We start from the raw sequence: 18068 nt of genomic DNA, 5'->3' as shown, positions 1-18068 counted from the left end.
GGCTTTTATGAGCATGGGGGAAACTGCTCCACATCATGTAAAGACAGACACTGGAAATCTGTAGGCCCATCAGTTTATTCATAGATAAATATTTTAATATGGCCAAAAATATTACCTAAGTGTAAATTGTTGGTTCTTCGGTAAGTTCTTTCCAAATGAAAAAAAAAATGTATTCTAAGAAGTTGTTAGTGGTAACACCATGAGAAGGAAATTTCTGATCTCAGGTCTACAAAAATAAAAACCTAGATAAGGCTTGTACCATGCTATAGAGACAGTCATCTTTTTTTTATTTCTCTCATGAAAAAAAACTGGAAAGCCTTGCAGCACAGAAATGAATGGACTATCTTAGACTGCAATAATGAATGAACTTAATCTACCTTTATCTAGACTTTGCATATTTTTATTGTTAGAGCTTTCAACAGAGGTGATGATTAAGTATTCAAAACAGCATACTACACTCCAGACATATTTCAACTAAGAGCTCCTGTATGTGGACACTTAGAATTACTCTTTATTCTGTTTCCTGCCCACACAGTTTCCCTGATCCATTGCTCAATCTGCCTTTCCTGTCTTTTGTTCACAATCCTTTTGCTATTGTAAAAGGTTCCCTTTGGCTAAGACACCACCCCTGTTTTTTCCAAATCCTTTTTTGAATACCAAATGCACTTTGGCTCCAGGTTTCAGATGATTAGGTAAAATCCTTCTTGCCTCTTTGAGTTCCTGTAGACTCATGAAATTCTTACTGGAGGTAACTCTGAGGAACTCTGTGGATAGAAAAACTATGGTGGCAACAGTGAGAAGAAGACACTGCAATGTTGCAAGGCTTTGATTCACCTTCATGATGAAGGTCAGCACTTCATCCCTTCCTAATCTATGCTATGGTAAAATATCTTCCCTCCCACGCACAGTAACACTCATATTTCAGCCCAAAGGACAAAGAAAAATATATGCAGCTTTAGGTCAGTGAAGACAGGATGTGAAGCAGTTTGTCTAACCTTTCTAGAATTGTTTTGATACTAAAAGGAAACAGTTTAAAAGATAAGAAATCAAGTACATTTTGACCTTACTTTGAAAATTCAAGATGTTCCTACCTGTGACTAGCCATCAATTGAAAATGAAATTCAATTTATTATTTAATAAACCCCATTTTCCTATAATTTTATTTTTAATGAGAATTACCTTACTTTGACCAGCAGGCCTTTTTGCAGCATTGCAGTTACTTCTCTCTTCTGGATCTCTTGATGTCCATTGAACATTACTTTTCTCCTTCTCAAGCTGACTGCATTTTTGTTCAAACTATCTGAAAAACAAAGTTTCCTGGTACAATTTCTTTGAAGACCTCAGCAAAAGACTCAACTGCAAGTTAAGCAGCTGGCCTCCAGTAACCAAGGTCAGACCTCTCAAAGCCACCTGAATTTTTATCAGTGGATGCATAATATCAAGAGAAGTCATAGATATACCCTTCAAAATCTGTTTCTGTTCTCATCTGAAGATTTTCAAATGCATTTCCCCTGTGTTCCTTGAAGTCAGCTCTTGGTAAAGAAAGTTTTAATATTTTGTGGGAAGTGTAAGCTCAAGGCAGATTTCCTACAAGGAACAGATACAGGTTGGTCCAAGAACAAGTCAATATTTGAAGCTTTTCCATCTCCTTCTCCCTAGATAGTTCTAAGGCTCTTATCACTTTTACATCAAGGTGCTTTATCATAAGTCCTTCATCATCTTCTCGTTTGATCAAAACAAACCTGATTTTGATCTTCCCCATATGATAGTGAAAATTAGGAAGTCTGTGCAAAACAATTTAAATATTTCATCCATGGGAAGATATTTGTTTCTGTCAGTGTCCCTTCCACACCTGGGAAGCATGTGAATTTACACTGATTCTTTTCAATCAAAAATACAGTTCCTGCTTTCAACAGCTAAAGCTTTGCAAAATGGCTTCTAGCTGAGGCAGACTTCTGACTCCTTTCCTGGCATGGAAGTTCATTTGGTAATATCAGCCTATTCACATAAAAAGTTGTGGTAATGCAGAGGCTGGATTGAGAAAGTAAGTATTTTATATATAGTGAGTCATATCTTAAGCTGGTGGTTGAGGCAATGGATATTATTGCTATTAAATTTGTAGGGAAAAAGTCAGTGTATCACTCCTTACAAATATCTAAATTTTTAAAAATTTAATTTGAATATAAGAAATTCAGGCTAAAAAAGAATATTTATGCTGACACAGGAGTAACCAGAAAAAGAATAGAAAAGTTATCACATGTAGCAGGAAATGAAAACAGCAAAACATCACTTTTGATTCAACACTAAACTTTCTTCTACAATTCAGTTTTGTCACTGGACTGAGATTTCATCTAAACATGTAGGAGTGTAGGATGTATTAGAAGTTCTATAGGGCCAGAGTTACTAATATAATGATTATATGCATTGCTGTTCTCATTAATGTTTCATGTGAGACTTTCCACTTGTCATCAATAAATTAAGTTTTCAACCAAAACATTTTAATGGGGAAAAAAAAAAGATTCTATGGAAAGAAGACAATCTCGCCACAAAAGTGTTTCATCATAAAGCTGGTATTATATTGTAAAAGAATTTTGAGCAAATTTTTGGAAGAAATCTTTTTTATTATTCTTGGGTTGCAGACGTTAAATAATAAATGGAATTGAGTAGAAAATGGTAACCACCCTATTGCCACTTTAAACCAACCTCTACATTTTATTGCAGGGGTGCAATTAAGTTGCACAGAATTACTTAAAACCTCCATAACAAGGGTATTATCGTCTATTGCACTCTAAAGGGTTGTAGAGTAATTTCTTTGCCATATGTTTCAGCTTCATTAGAACATTCTTACTTTTATTCTCACTTGTACTTGGCTTGCATTATATTGAACCTTTTTTTCAGAAGTTAGTGCATCTATCTTTCATTGTGTTACCAGAATGCCAACTATTGAAGCAAATTCATTTTCAGGTCATCTTGCCTTCAAATAAAATGATGAAAATAAAATAAAATAACAAGCTTCTAAAAGTAACTGTGTGTAGGCTTTAGGTACCCATATTCAAAATCAGAAATTCCCCTCCAGTGTGGGTACGTTTTAAGGAGGCAAACTTGAGTTTGTACCTGCATGCACATGGACATCTCTGCCCAAACTTCCAGGAGCCTCAGTTATGCTGGGGCTCCAGCACTGAGTCAAGTTTTCACCTGTACCAGGCATGGAAAACTAAGCTCCTATGCACAGCATAAACTGCTGTGAATCACAGCACTAAAATTCCATGGTTTGAAAACAATTCTTGACAAAACCAGCATATGATTGTTCTGCAAGGAACAGAGCAGATAATGAATTTCTGGCTTGTCAGATTTCCAGGTCCAAGTTGCTCAAGGTCCTTCCCTCTTACTCCGAGGTCCTAGATAAGCTCTTGCACCCCTGGGTTCTCTAGTGCCAAGTTAGGGGTGAGCTCAACCCTCGAGGGAAGTTCATAGACAATCTAAGTTCTCTGCTTAACTTCCTGTTTTAAATATACTGGTAGGAATTAATGTCTTTAAAATCTTCACCTCTGTCAGATTTGGTTAAAAGCTGTTAGTGTGCAATTTGTTGGAAAACGCACATACATTTATACATGTGTGCACAGAAAGGGGCCATGGCTTCAACTGTGAGTCAGTTTGCAGATATACATTAAATAATTAATATGCTTATTGTCTATGATAACTTCAATGGAAATTCTTTTTATGTAAAATAACAGGCAATTTGGTACTGTAGTGCTGCAAATTTCTCATACTGCTTTGATCAATCTCCACTTTCATTTTTGCTGTTTATATTCTTAAACTGCTGCAAAGTCAGTTACCTTGTCAGCTCCAGTTAAATGCAACTTCTTGCTAAACTCTGTTTATAGTGGAGACAAGCATCTTTAAATGTTTGAGAAAAAGTACAGAGAAATATTGGGAAAAATAATTTGATGGTTATTGATAGATGTTTATTAAAATGTATTTGTCATCTTCTCAAACAACAATCATAAATACAATTTGTAATCTCCAGTGGTTTGATCCAGCAGAGTAGTTTCTCCTTTTTCTTTCTTCCAAATGTCATAGTACGATTAATTCAGTATTGAGGTTTTGTATCCCTGTGGGATGTGATAAGATAATGGTAGTACAGACAGACCTAGTTAGACAGAATCAGTTTGCAGACTGTTTTCATAAATATTAACAAGAATCCCCTCCAGACTACCAAAGCAGTGGCTTGTCATTTGCACTGCCTGCCAGTGAAATGTTTTGGTGGCTTAGGCACAAGCAGGCACAAATTAATCAGGTTTGACTGAGCTACATCCTGATGAAATCCTTATCTTCTGCAATGTTGATTTCAAAGCCTACAGTAGTTATTTCATATATCTTATCATTATTCAAGGCCCTTTGGGGGAGTACCCTAATTTCGTAAACATATTATGCTTTTTTGGAAGGAAAAGTGAAACATATGCTGCAGGGGGAACCTTTATAATTTGCTTTGCTTACAGATATGCTGAGCTACTAGTACTTCATAATTTAAAAAAAATCCCAATGTGCACAATTATTTTTCTAGCAAGGAACTGTTGTTTTTATCCAAATAGATAGAGAGATCCAGAGCTGATCCTCAGAAAGTGCAGGCCACTCTCTCAAAGTTTATTATCATAGAGAGAGCTGGGCTGACTCACCCTCTACCCAGGTTCCTCACATGATACTCAGGCCAAAGGGAAGAGCTGATGTTGGAAAGTTATTGTTTTCAGTAAAGAAGGACAGGAAGTTCTTTGAGCACTGGTAACCATAATGAAACATGATGGTGCATGGGTTTATGTGTCAGGACTCATTGATTGGAAGCTTCAGAAAGCGCCAGCTCTAATTCAAGTTTCTCTACAGCTCCTTTATTGAACCTTCTCCAGAGCAGAAACTCTAGCAACAACAGGCAGGTTTACACTGAAGGGTTTCCTTCAGTTTAAGCATCTGTTTCTTTAGCTCCCCAAATTCCCTGTGGGGAAACTTGGGAAAAAAATTTAAGTTTTTTTAAAATGCATTCATCCTATGTAAGTATTTTTTAAAATACATACATCCTTGATTGAAACAAGCAATTTGATTGAAATAGGCTTACTGATTAAAAAGGTGGGAGAAGGGATGGCTCTGACAGAGACAGACAACATAATAACATAAGCCCTGTTCCCTTAGGAAGAAAAGTCAAATAAAGAAATGCTGTTCTTTCCCAAACCAAAGAGAAAACTGTCATTTCTTCTATTGAGGTCAGAAACCACAGGCCTGGGGTGAGCTGGGATATAAGCAGTTTGCAAGAGGGAAGGACCAAGCACAAAATATCACCCTTTGACCAGGAGAAGGAGATGAAGGAGATGAAAGATGCAGGGAACCAGGGACCAAAAAAAAAAATCACTCAAAAGCTCTGAGATTATGGGAGACAGCAGGCAGGAATTTGGGTAGGCTGTAGTCAGTTATTACAAAGATTATGAGTTGTGGACAGGGCAAAAATGTTATCTCTGAGACAGCAGAATAAACTGAAGATCCCAGCAACACTTGGAAATAATTATATTGAATTTATGTGGGGCAGAATTCTTGTTATGGCACAAAGTTTGTGACAGAGAAGTAGAAAATAGCAACAGGGTTAGATGGAGTAGGATGGGACACTGCTGAAACACTGCATTAGGAATGTTACCTGTTTCTAACTGAAGGTTTTTTTTTCCTTATGCAGCTAGGGAAACTGTTGCATTACTTTTTTAATGCTTAAGGGAAAGGGTGATGTCTTTTCTACCATGTCCTCTCTATGTTATCTTGTAATATCTGTTTCATTTTTTATTTATATATTTTTACTTTTTGCCTTTTAAAATCTATTCCCCTTTTCTGTTTCTCTTGATTTTTCTCATTTTTCAATGTTGACTGCAGCCTGTTACCCAAACTCTCAGTTCATTTCATGCAAAACCAATCTGAAATGCCACTGAAAATTGAAAAAAAAAAAAGGAAAAATTGTTGTTTGATCTGATCTTTACTTTTTAGATGCATTTTTCCTTGCATTGTGATTATCATTTCTCTGACTACCACTTCCTGCCTTGCCTGCATCACCTGAGGTGAATTTGATCATTGCTGTTCATGTGATTAATATTTTGAATAAATGAGACAACCCAAGTATTTTGACCAGATTTCAAAAATGTTGTTACTGTGTGACTCAGAAATACCACAGTGATGGCCTTGATGGTCAGGCATCTCTTTACACACAGGCCAGTAAAAGTAAAATCTTCCCAAAGTGTTACTGCTCATTGAAGTATTAATAGTCAAAGACTCTACAACAAGATTAAAAGAAACAACAAAAACAAAAGAAGACAAAACTAAAAGCAAAACCAACCAAACAAAGAAAAGGAAAAAGAAAAAAAGAAAAAGAAAAAGAAAAAGAAAAAGAAAAAGAAAAAGAAAAAGAAAAAGAAAAAGAAAAAGAAAAAGAGAGGCAAACCCAACAACAAGACAAAACTCCTTTCTCCCATATTCCTTAATAAATCCTTACCATTGTTATTTTACCTTCTCTATGGAACATGCTGAAAATGGATTTTACTTTTAAAATTAAGACTGGGACATGTGTCTTGATCTGGGTTTGAACTTGTAACTCTCCCTTTCTCTGTTTACTAATCACTTGAATAAATAATCTGCATGTTCTTACAGCACTCTCCTGGGTGGCTGCTGTTTGCACTGCTCATTAAACCTAAATAGCAAACACCCACCAAAACCTCAAACAAAAGTCAGGTTAAAAGTTCTTGTACTAATGCAAACTCCTCTCATTAAAGGGCAAAGTTACTTGAGAGAAGCTTTAAAAGGGCTGATGGCTGACACTGGGACAAAGACAAAAAAATTCCAAGTGCTGTGCAGTCACAGTTCAGAAAGAGCAGGAAAGCCCAGGAGAGTGAACTTTGGCAGTTTTGGTTTTCTGGTTATTTTTTTTTCTTTTGTCTAGCCTGTTGGCTGGGTAGAGGAAAAAGACACTGCACCTTATCAAGAGCGAACAATCTGTTATTCTGAACAGATGCATTTGTTTGGCTGATGAAGTTTGAGTTTTAAGACACTCAGCAAATGCACAGTCATAATTAATTTTACACATTCCCTTGAGAAATCACCTATCTCAGGTGTGCAAACAAAATAGTAATATGGCATCTTACTTTTAGAAAAGACTTTTCTTAAATAAAAAAAGAAAAGAGGAAATATTAAAAATGCAATGGAAATAAAGGCACAGGGTTTAAAATATTAATTGCAGAATCATTTCCTCTTGTTTTATTTTCATAGATCAGCCTCTGTTCCTGAGGAAACAGGAGAAGAAAGGCAGCAGGTAGCCAGAAGCAGAGAGTCAATGCTCTCACTTGTCACTGTCAGTGCCTGCTGTGTAGGGAAAATACCAGTCTGCCAAGAGCCAGCAAAAGCCTCAAGGGGACAAAGTATTCCTAATGGCTGTGAAACTTTGGAAGCAAACAAAAATATGAAAGGGCAAAAGCCCTGCATTTTCCTGGTACACTCAGGCAGATTTTTCTCAAATGTCTTTGAATATTTTTTGTTTCAAAATAATTTTCAGTGTATGTTGGAAAACTGCTGTGAACTCCAGGGGATGCAGAATATACCTGGGTTTTGTTTGAAATTTGCAAACCTGGTGTTGAGTGCATCATGTGGGGTAATTAACACAGTGGAAGTGTTCCAATTAATGAATTTCAAAATGTTGGGGGGTGTGTTTTGTTCAAGGAAGATCTAATATTAGTGCCTGGAACACTAGAAGCATGTTAAATCTTGTCCAGTATGCTCATGTGACTGCAATCCACATTACAGCGTGCACTGCTGTAAGGCACATTCTGCACAACCCTTCCCTCACATCAATCTCCTCCTCCTCTTCCATCACTGGAAGCATGGTCAGACCAGTAAAGAATTGCATTGCATTTTCAGTGTTTCCCAATTTTGTACCTGCTGTAGGCCAAAAGATAAGGCTTTCAGCACATAAACATCTAGAATAGGTTTTTTGATCTAAGGATTCTCCCCCTACAAAGGAGGGAGTCTATGACTGAGCTCCCAGGGGCAACCAGAGCGCACAGGGTTGTCTCCCCTCTTTTCCTTCACACCATGTTTTTTTTCTTAAAAGATGGAGGAAAACACTGGCACCTCTTACTACATAATAAGGATATAGGGCATGGTTGTATTTTGCTCTAATGTTAAGTACAAAACTCATTGTGTGGAGGGAGGCCTTCAGAACAAAACCAAAAAAAGTACGAGAAGGAATGAGATATGTACCACATAGAATACTCTGGCAGAGTCTGGACTTTCACTAGGAGCTTTCATGAGGACTTTTTGCCATGGAAGTATGAATCAATTTAGCTGCACTAGATTTACCCTAGCATGGGAACAAAATCTAAGCTTCATCTCTGAAAATAAATCAGAAAGCAGTGGGCAGAAAATCTCTCTGAAGCACTGATGTTTAATTAAGTTGAGGCACACTTGTCTTATTTGGTTGTACTGAGATTTGAGTAATTTCCTCATTTTTCCAACACTGTGGTTCATATACACTTCTCATAAACACTTTCCTCTTCATTTCAATATATGCTTTTACTATTCTAGTCTCAGAGATAGTTTTCTTGGAAGACTGGCTCACTTCTCTCTTCTTAAGCAAGCACTGCAAATTTCTAGCTTGTTCAGGGAAAGGTAATTCCATCTTTTTGTCATTATTCTTCTCCAACAACTACCAATTAAATCTCATTCCCTTGAGAATGCTGTAAAATGGATGTGGTATGCCTCCAAGACAGATTTTTTAGCTCATTTTTTTAGATCAGATATTTCATTCTTATCTCCACTGACTACCAGGGATTTTATTCAGCTCCTATGATAGGCCAGCAAGGCCTAATTCTATCTTCAGTGAATGTCTGGAACTCAAGCAGCTGCACTCAGCAGCACAGTACCAGACTGGAAAGCTCCCCAGGTGAAAATTTGACACAACATTCCAAGTCCTGCAAAGTTTCAGCTTAATACATGATTTGGTAAGACACAAGAAATAGCTGGAATCATGAGGAAAGAGAGAAAAGTCATGTGAGGCTACAGAGAGGAACCTAAGTGAGCTGGAGGTCTCGTGTCTGAGAGTGGAAACACTTGCATTACAAAAAAAAAACCCACAAAAAAAGAACTGGTTGAGGTTTGAAAGATCATTTTCACTATGAAAATATCTTTATTTTCTGTACTAAAAGCTTGTTTCAATAAAATTTTCCCACACAGCTCTAACAGCAGGCAATAAAGTCTAGTGTATTGAACTAGAACAATGGAATTGTTTTTATGATACATGTTATCTAAGCATGAAGGAAAAGTACTGGGGTGCACTTGCAAACTGGCAATGACAACAGGACTAATAATGCCACTGACAAATATTTAGATTTATTGGAGCCGATTAACGCAGTCAGACAGGACAGTGCAAAGAACCAAAATATGTGTAAGAGCAGAGACAGATGCAGAAGGTACAAGGCAAGTCTTTGTTTTTAGGACAAGGATACAATTTCTAACATCCTTTTTGTTTGAAGGCTGTTTCTTCCATGTATATTCAGAGTTCTGGAAGTGACAGATGCTCATCAGATGCATCAAGTTCCTTCACTAAAGGCCTTACTGTGGCAGCAATTTTAAGCACTGATTTTCCTTGCTGTTAAGACGACATGATTTATCTTTTTTTTTCACATAACTCAGAGGAAACACACCATTTTGTCACACTTCAAACAGCCAGAACAATCTTCAAATTTCTGAATAGGTTTGTGAGAGACTGCCAGCATAAATTTAAATTTAAGATATACTGACTAGAAAGTGGGAAGGATACACCACGTGTAGTTCACACTTCCTCTTAGAAATGGTTATATGCCAATTACCTAAATTATTTCATATCCATGTCATATTTCAAATGTAATCAAAGAAAAATTATTTTTTATTAAAAAAGTGAAAAGAATAATATTGACTTGCTCTGAAGCTATATGAAGGGTAGGTGAATATGGAGCTAGATTGTCTTTCTAAGCAGTAAATATATATAAAATTATAATATTCAGAATATTCAGATTAGAGATTATGAATAAAAATTATGCTATTATAGGGTAAACATTTGAGGAATTTTTGAGTTTGGTTTTCAAAAGGTAATTGATGCCTTTTGCATTTGATAGTCTATGATTTTTAGCCATCAAAATAGCTAAGTAATTTTCAAATTTAGCTTTTAAATCGCCCAAATGTTTTTAGTACATTTCCAGTCTAGCTACTCAGTCAAAAAGATAAAAAAGAAAACACTGGGAATGATTCAAATTGCTCCTCTTCTACAGTTATTGATGTAGAAAGTAAGAACTAATATTCGATAAATAAAAAACCACATCTGGTATAATACTTTCAGTCTTTAAAAATGTTGATATGTGATGTTAACACTTTCAATAACATTTATTTGTTGAGATTGGCATCTAATCTTGACTGCACATGAAAGGATGGGGAAATAACTAAGAGTTGTTAGCAATTCTGTTTTGAAGAAAAGGAGTGTTCTGTGCTGGAAAAGGACTGATTGGTACAAATTAGGATCAATAGCAATCTCAAGTAATGTTTATCATGAAATTATTTTCTCTCTCAATGAGAATGTCAGTGAAAATCAAACTTTGATTCTTTTCATACTACCACATAAGAATCCAAATATGCATTTTAGACTGTAAAGACAAGAAAAAGCAATTTTGCAAAAATTTTAAACTATGTCTAGGTACAAGCAGTTCATAATAGTTTTAGTAAATAAATTATAATGGCTTCAAACTTCCAATACTCTTTTTCTTATGCCATTTATAGATTGTCATGCTGACCACCTCTCTGATGTTCATCCAGTGAACATCTTGAAATATTGTCGCTATAATCTAAGTAACAGGGGAATCTGAAGAAAACATTGGATTTAAGATTTTCAAATCATAGAAGGTCTCAAGGAAGGCACCACATTACAGTACTGCCAGAAAGCAAATGTATTGTTGAAAATACTTTGACAAAAATTTCATTTGTGATTGTGAAAAGACAGACACTGAAAAAAATAACCTTAAACCCCTTGGTTTTATACTCTGACCACTTCTGAAAAGGTTTTCATGAGATCAAATGCCCTTTAGTCCTTGCTTCTGCAGTAGCAGTAGCTCACTGGTTCTCTCCCTGTGGTGTGAAAGTTGAGCTTAAGGAACATGACTTCAAGAATAAGTAAGCTTGATTTATTTTCATATTCTTTCACCTTTTAGAGGCATTTCCAACAATTCAGCTTTCATAACATTGCAGACCACTTTACAGCAATTTTTTTATGCTTTTTAGAAAATATTTGTAGTATTTCTGGAAACAGGTAACACTTTCTCTGATATACCACCATTATTTCAATTGATTTTTCTTTGCAGCTATAGGATGAGCTAGTTCAACTTCTCTCTTCTCTAAACAACTTTCAGGCAGCTTTTTCCAAGCAATGTCTATGATTTTTTTTTGTCCCACTAAATTTAACCTTGATTTCCCCATTTCCCTATTTGAATATTTCCATCAAAGCAGCACATATTTGTTATATTATATAACTTCACCACTTGTTTGCAAACCAGGTCAATCTAGTGCTTGAGGGTCACTGTAAGCAATGTTTGTGCTTTGACAAGTAACTGTCTCAAAAGTTCCATTCTTATTATTCTTTACAATTGCAATGGATGCCTAATATTCACTCTGGGTTTTTTTTTCCAGTAATGTCAGTATTTCATAAACTTGTTTGTGATTTTCCAGGGCCTGCACCTGCTTCAATATTGCTTTTTGCACTTGATCGATTGCCTTGGTAGGTCTCTTTGGAAGTGTGCATGTTGTTTTGCTGTCATTTTCCTGGCCTCTTTAAAAACTCAAAGCTGCTGACATATTTCCTTCAGACTTTCTGTCTTAAAAAAGGAAAATATTACTTTGTTTTCTGAGGTCCATATTCAGATTCCTTCCTTTCCTTTTTTACTGAGTGGGAAAAGCCCTGTACTCTCCTGTTTTTCTCATTATTTTATCACAGTGCAATATGCCCTAAAGTATATGCTAATAGTACTGACTCACTCATTCTCATGCTGAAATTATCTGCCTTAAGTATGACCCTTTTTTTTGTGGTTTTTTTGGTTGGATTTTTTTGTTTGTTTTTTTTAATAGACGGCTTTCTGAAATTTCATTCCTGCATCTGCCTGCTGTCTGACGGTGCATTGCAGCATTTCATAATACAGTTTTCATAAACTTCATACTAATTTAAGAAGAGAGGTGTCATGGTTGAATCCCAGGTGGAAACTAAGCACCACACAGTCACTCACTCACTCACTCACTCACTCACTCACTCACTCACTCACTCACTCTCTCACTCACTCACTCCACACCAGTGGGATGGGGGAGAGAATTGGAGGCATAAAAGTGAAAGAAATTGTGAGTGGAGAAAAGAACAGTTTAACAATGGAAATAAAACACAAAAATAATACATATCAGTTGTAATGAAATAGAAATAACAAAGAGAGAGAAATAAAACCCAAGAAGGAGAAGTGCTGCAAATTAAAATAGTTGTTCACCGCCAAGTGATGCCCAGCCGGGCCCTGAGCAGTAATTCCTCTGTCAACTTTCCCCAGAGTTTTATTGCTGAGCATGGCACAATATGATACAGAACATGTCTGTGGTCTCTTGGGATGAGCTGTTCTGGCTATGACCTCTCCCAGATCCTTTTGCACCCCCAGCCTCCAACTGGTGGTGTGGGGTTAGGAGCAGAAAAGACCTTGACTCTTCCCAGCAGTAGCTAAAATATCCCAGTGTTCCCAACTCTTTCAATCAGGAATCCAAAACTTCGCCCCATACCAGCTATTATGAAGGAAATTAAATCCATCCCAGCCAAAACCAGCACAGTGTGTAACAATTGCTCTAAACAAGTAAAGAAGGGTGGGATAGGAACTACTGATACTTGCTTAAAATGACCCAGACAGGAAACATCAAACTTAGAAATGAACAATTATCTACTGAGTTCTGTTTCTGTGAGAAGTGTTATGATTTTTGCAGATTTTTATTGATTTTATACGGGTTAGATTCAACTCATAAATTCAATTTTCTCGCCTTGACTCTTTTGGACATAAAAAGTACCTATGTTTATTCCCTGAAGTTAAAAGTTTCATATAGTAATTAATAATAAATGCTATCAAATAAATATGGTGAATTGTAAGATTGTAACCAGATGGGAAAAATTGTAGAAGATATTATGGCATGATGAAAATATAAAATGATCTAGTAGGAAACTAGTTTTGTTTTGGTTTTCTTTTATTATTCATTTTTACATCATTTATTTTTAAGTATGTTTTCAAGTCAGGACTAACATCAGGTGCTTGGTGCTGCAGTTCTGACTGTATTACCACTAGTCTATAAGAAAACAAAAAGAGAAATAGAAAAAGTTCACCCCTAATTGGGTAAAATACTTTAGGATTACCTGTCCACATGTGATAAGCTTTTTTGGAGTAAGTTCATATATTGCAGGTTTTGGATATGTGTAGGTATCCAAGTTTTGGCCGGGATAGGGTTAATTTTTTACAGTGGGTGGGAGGGGGGCATGGCTAAGGCCCAGATGTGATTCTGCATCCTCTACTGTCATTGCCAGGGGTGGGGATGGTGGTCTGCTTCTGAGGAGAAGGGCGTTCCTTCTAGGGGGAGAAAGCAGTGCTGGGGTCAGTGTTTGTCGTGGGTTTTCTGTGTAAATCATTTCTTTGTACTATAATAATAATACTCATGGTATTAATATTGTTCTCGTTTAGGACAATTTGGGGAGAAAAGCCTCTAAAGGGGTTTCTCTAGAAAAACAAATTCAAGCAGCCCCTCCCCCAGCTGGTGTGGGAAAAAGATTTTCTTGGAGAAAAGTTGAAAAAACTGCTTATTTAATAGGTAAAGCATTCACTAGTACAAAAAATGAACAATATAAACTCAGAAAGTCCCTCCCTGGGCTGCAGCTCAGCTCACTCAGTCTCTCATCAGTTCCTCCGGTGCTGGAAATGCCGCGGCCCAGGCCCGGCCTGGTGCCCACAGGTGTGAGCTGCTGGTGCTACCCTCTTGTGCTCAGTCCAGAGCAGGTTCAAACAGGTCCAAAGAAAAAGAAAACCACAGTCCAGGGAACTTCTTTGCCTCAACTAGCTAAAACTAGCTAAGAGCAAAGGAGAGCTCTGTCCCGCTGTCTGTCCATCCGCAGACAGTGCAGTCCAGGAGCAGGAATGTGGAGGAGTGAGTGCAGTGTCTGAAAACAAACTCTGTGCTTCTTCTCTCCCCCCTTCACTCTCTGGAACAAGTCTTAAAGGTGCAAAATTTATTATCCAACATAAACAGAACAAACCATTAAGGATACAAGCATCATATACCCAACCCAGGACAAATATTGTTGCTGCTATTGTTTCCTTATCTCATTGCTGTTTCCAGTAAATTGTTCTTCTCTCAACCCATGGTTTCCTTTCTTGTGCCTCCAGTTCTCAACTCCATCCTGCCAGAGCAGAAAGAGGAGGGTCAGGGGGGAGGGAGCGAGTGGCAATGTGGTTGAAACTCATGGTGGAAAAACTACACTAGGGACTGTCATTCCTAAATCATAACAGTAGATAAAGACAAAATCATATTTGATTTATAATTCTTAACCCTTGTTTCATGTGAATCACATTGTTTTTTTCCTTTGAAACTAATTACGAAGCATTTTATTTGTAAGAAATATATTTTCAACCCAGTCCTAACTTTTAAATTCTGAATAATTCTAATTTACTCTAATAATGGTTTCAATTTCACTTAACAGCCCTCAAAAAGAATTGAATGCGATCAGTTGTTGTATTTAACTGGATCTAATAAAAAATTATGTTAGGAAATGAATGCTGAAAAAAATTATGAAAACATTTTGGATGTTTAGCACTTATAAATTACTGATAATTTACACAATGATAATAATTTATAATTTACACAATGATAATAATTTACAATAATTTACAGTCCTCTATTTGACTGCTTAATTGATTTTGTGAGATGTATTTTGCCTTACAAATGGAAGTGTGTGACTCAGAAATTATAGATATTCTCACATACAAACTTTTCTTCTTGTTGAAAGCAAAAAAGGATGAGTCTCCAAACAGAAATAATTTTACATATATCATACAGTGAGGCATCCCCCAGGTTTTAAATTACTGTCTTTCAGGTGGCTCATTAAGTGAATGAATATCAGCTGAGTGGAAGCAGCAGCCTCTGGGTCAAACATTTATAATGAGACTTTGAATTACACTTAACATGACATAGCCAATGGGGAGGATCTCATGAGCTAGTTTTTCTTAGTCATATATTTTTATACAAAAGAAAACAGTAATTTTCTTTGCTTAACTTAAAAGGAAACTTCAGCCATTTTTTATCCTTGATTCCATTGAAAAATGGAATAACCTTTCTTAAAAGAATTATAGAGGTAGTTTATGTACTTGTACAAAGTAGCTTAAGTAACTTGAAAGTGATTTCATGATGAAATTTACTTACCTCAAATTACCATTTAATCACAGGATTTAACTTCCATAAATTATTTCAAATGCACACAGCTCAGGATTGTTTATATTCTGCTTATAAATATTTTCTACATTACAACATTATTTGACTTGCCCACTTTAAATATAAATATATATATATATATTTAAATCTTTATGTATCTTATCCTTTGTGTGACAAAATTAAGAAACCCTATAAATCAAATTAAAATGAAAAATACATCCTAAATCTAGGTCAGGAGTCTTCCATGTTTTCTAGATTACTTCTATTTCATGATGATTCTTCAGTGCTCCACAAAAGTTAATCGGCTGGCAAATGGGCTGTGCCATCTGTTTCAGTTGTGATGAGTTCATTAGTCTCTACCTGTAAATTTGAGCATAGTTCTTAAACAGCTTACTTTTGTCAGTGAAAAGTCAGGCCTGTCAAAGCTGTTTTAAATTTTGAACCAGTCTAGCCAGTGTTTCACCTTCTTGTAGAAAGACTAATATGAAAATTGTCATTATGCTGAAAATAATCAAGGACATAATAAAGCAGGAAGAGCACCTGCACTAAACCAAACTCAGTGAGTTCAAGCTGTATTTCAAACAGGCTTTGAAAGTGAGATGAGCTCCTCAGACTTCTCCTTGAAAGTAAATCTCCAGGGGAAAAAATGCTGCTCTACAGATACAATGATATAGCTTTTTTTCTTACAATTTGGAAAAAGTGAGCCATAACCAGAAAGGACACAGTACTATGAGTTTTAATTAGGCAATGACTTTCAGAGAAGAGAGGTATTCTTTTGTGAAGTAGATGAATTACTTGGAGACACAAGAGACAATTTTTAAAAAATTTCTCAATAACTTACTTTTAAAAATCACTGTCCATTCATGAAAGGAAAGTTCTGATTTTTTATTTTAAGTCAACTCAGATTCAAAAAGTATATTGAAAATTATTATTTTATTTTCTTAAGAGAGAAGAAATTATGCCTGTGAACTTGTAGTTCTTCTCTTGCGAATAATAGGTTAATTCATTATTAGTCATTTTTTGTACATCTACTGAGGGCAATGCTTTCTCTCTCTCTGGTGAAGAAATTCTAGCATATAAATATTTTTTAATAATTTATCTCCTGCAGTGTAGGCATGCCTTGCCCTGTTACAGTAAGAATAAAGATTATAACTTCCAGACTCAAGTCTCACGTGTTGAGATTGCAGTAAAGTGTCAGTTCTACAGGTGCTGAAGGCTTTTGATTTAATCATGTGTGAGGGATGTCATGACAGCTGCCCCATTTTCTTTAAACATTAGAATAAAAGTTTTTATTTACAGTAGCAGATGGTGAACTTCGATCCACTCCTTATGTCTCTGTAAATTTTATAAACTGTAGGAACTGGTCAAATACCTTCAACTGAAATACAGTTCATTAAAATTTGGGTTTTGTCCAACATGAATTATTTGATTTTTATGGAATCTTCTTTTGGAAAATTAAAAACAATTTGCTGGATTCAGGTCAACATCACATTTACCTCTAGTTACACTCCAGCTTTCTGTTTCTATGAAGCTATATCATGAAGCTCTTGTTTGTCTTCCCCACAGCTCTGTGGTCTGCTATCATCTTTCATTCCCTATGATTCTCCTCAGACCTGAGATCATGGCAAGGTTTGCCAGCCACAGCCATTCTCTTGTGCTCCTGCCTGTCTGCCACCAATGCATGAGTGTGCTTTTTCCAAAGGGCATTGGTGCAAAGCTGCCTCAGCTGGGATGTAAAGGAGGTGGCACTCCATGAAATCACAGGCAGAAGTGTCAGTTGTGCCCTGAGAGCGCTTTAATCTCTCCCTGGGGAACAGCCTGAACAACTCTGCACCATGCCAGCACTTTGGGGCTTATTCTAAAATGTTAGGCTGATTTCCACTGCATGATGTGGATGTATTTGGGATATATTATGGGAATCAAAGCCTGGAAAATAAAGACTAAAGGGCCAGTGCTTTTAGGATTCTTTTGGGGTGTGTGTGTGTGTCTGTGTGTGTGCCTTATTAATGGAAAATCACTATTTAAAACACACAAGATTTAAAACACACAAACTCTTAATTGATTTGACATAAACTAATACAAAAAGTGAACGTAAATAGTTTGTATTATTTGAGATAAACTTTGTTATTTTCTTTCCAGAATTTAAAGAAACTGCCCTGAGTTATTTTGCATGCTTTCTTATTTTTTTATCTCATATAGTATATTTTAGGAAACTAGATTTTCTTCATTATTTTTGAATGTTTAGTATTAAGAAGGACAGCTTAAAGACCTTCAGCAAGCATACAAATCAAAGCACAACACCTAATTATATCTCTGAATGGTCACACCATTTTTTACTATAGAAGAAGAAAATGTCCCCTCTCATAGCTGTCCTCTCTTCATATCAAAGAGACTGTAGTGAAAGATCAACTACTAAGGGAAATCTGAAAAAAATTGAGATATTTCAAATCATAACCTCCTTCCATGTCAGTGTGTTCTGATTTTCAGTGGTAATAAGGATGGTATGTAACATACTGTGAGCAACATCAAGATTTTTTTCCCTG

This window comes from Agelaius tricolor, unplaced genomic scaffold, assembly GCF_023055355.1.
Source record: "Agelaius tricolor isolate 1412-34295 unplaced genomic scaffold, bAgeTri1.0.p SCAF_24, whole genome shotgun sequence".
NCBI classification, from domain to species: Eukaryota; Metazoa; Chordata; class Aves; order Passeriformes; family Icteridae; genus Agelaius; species Agelaius tricolor.
This window is presented reverse-complemented; position numbering follows the sequence as displayed.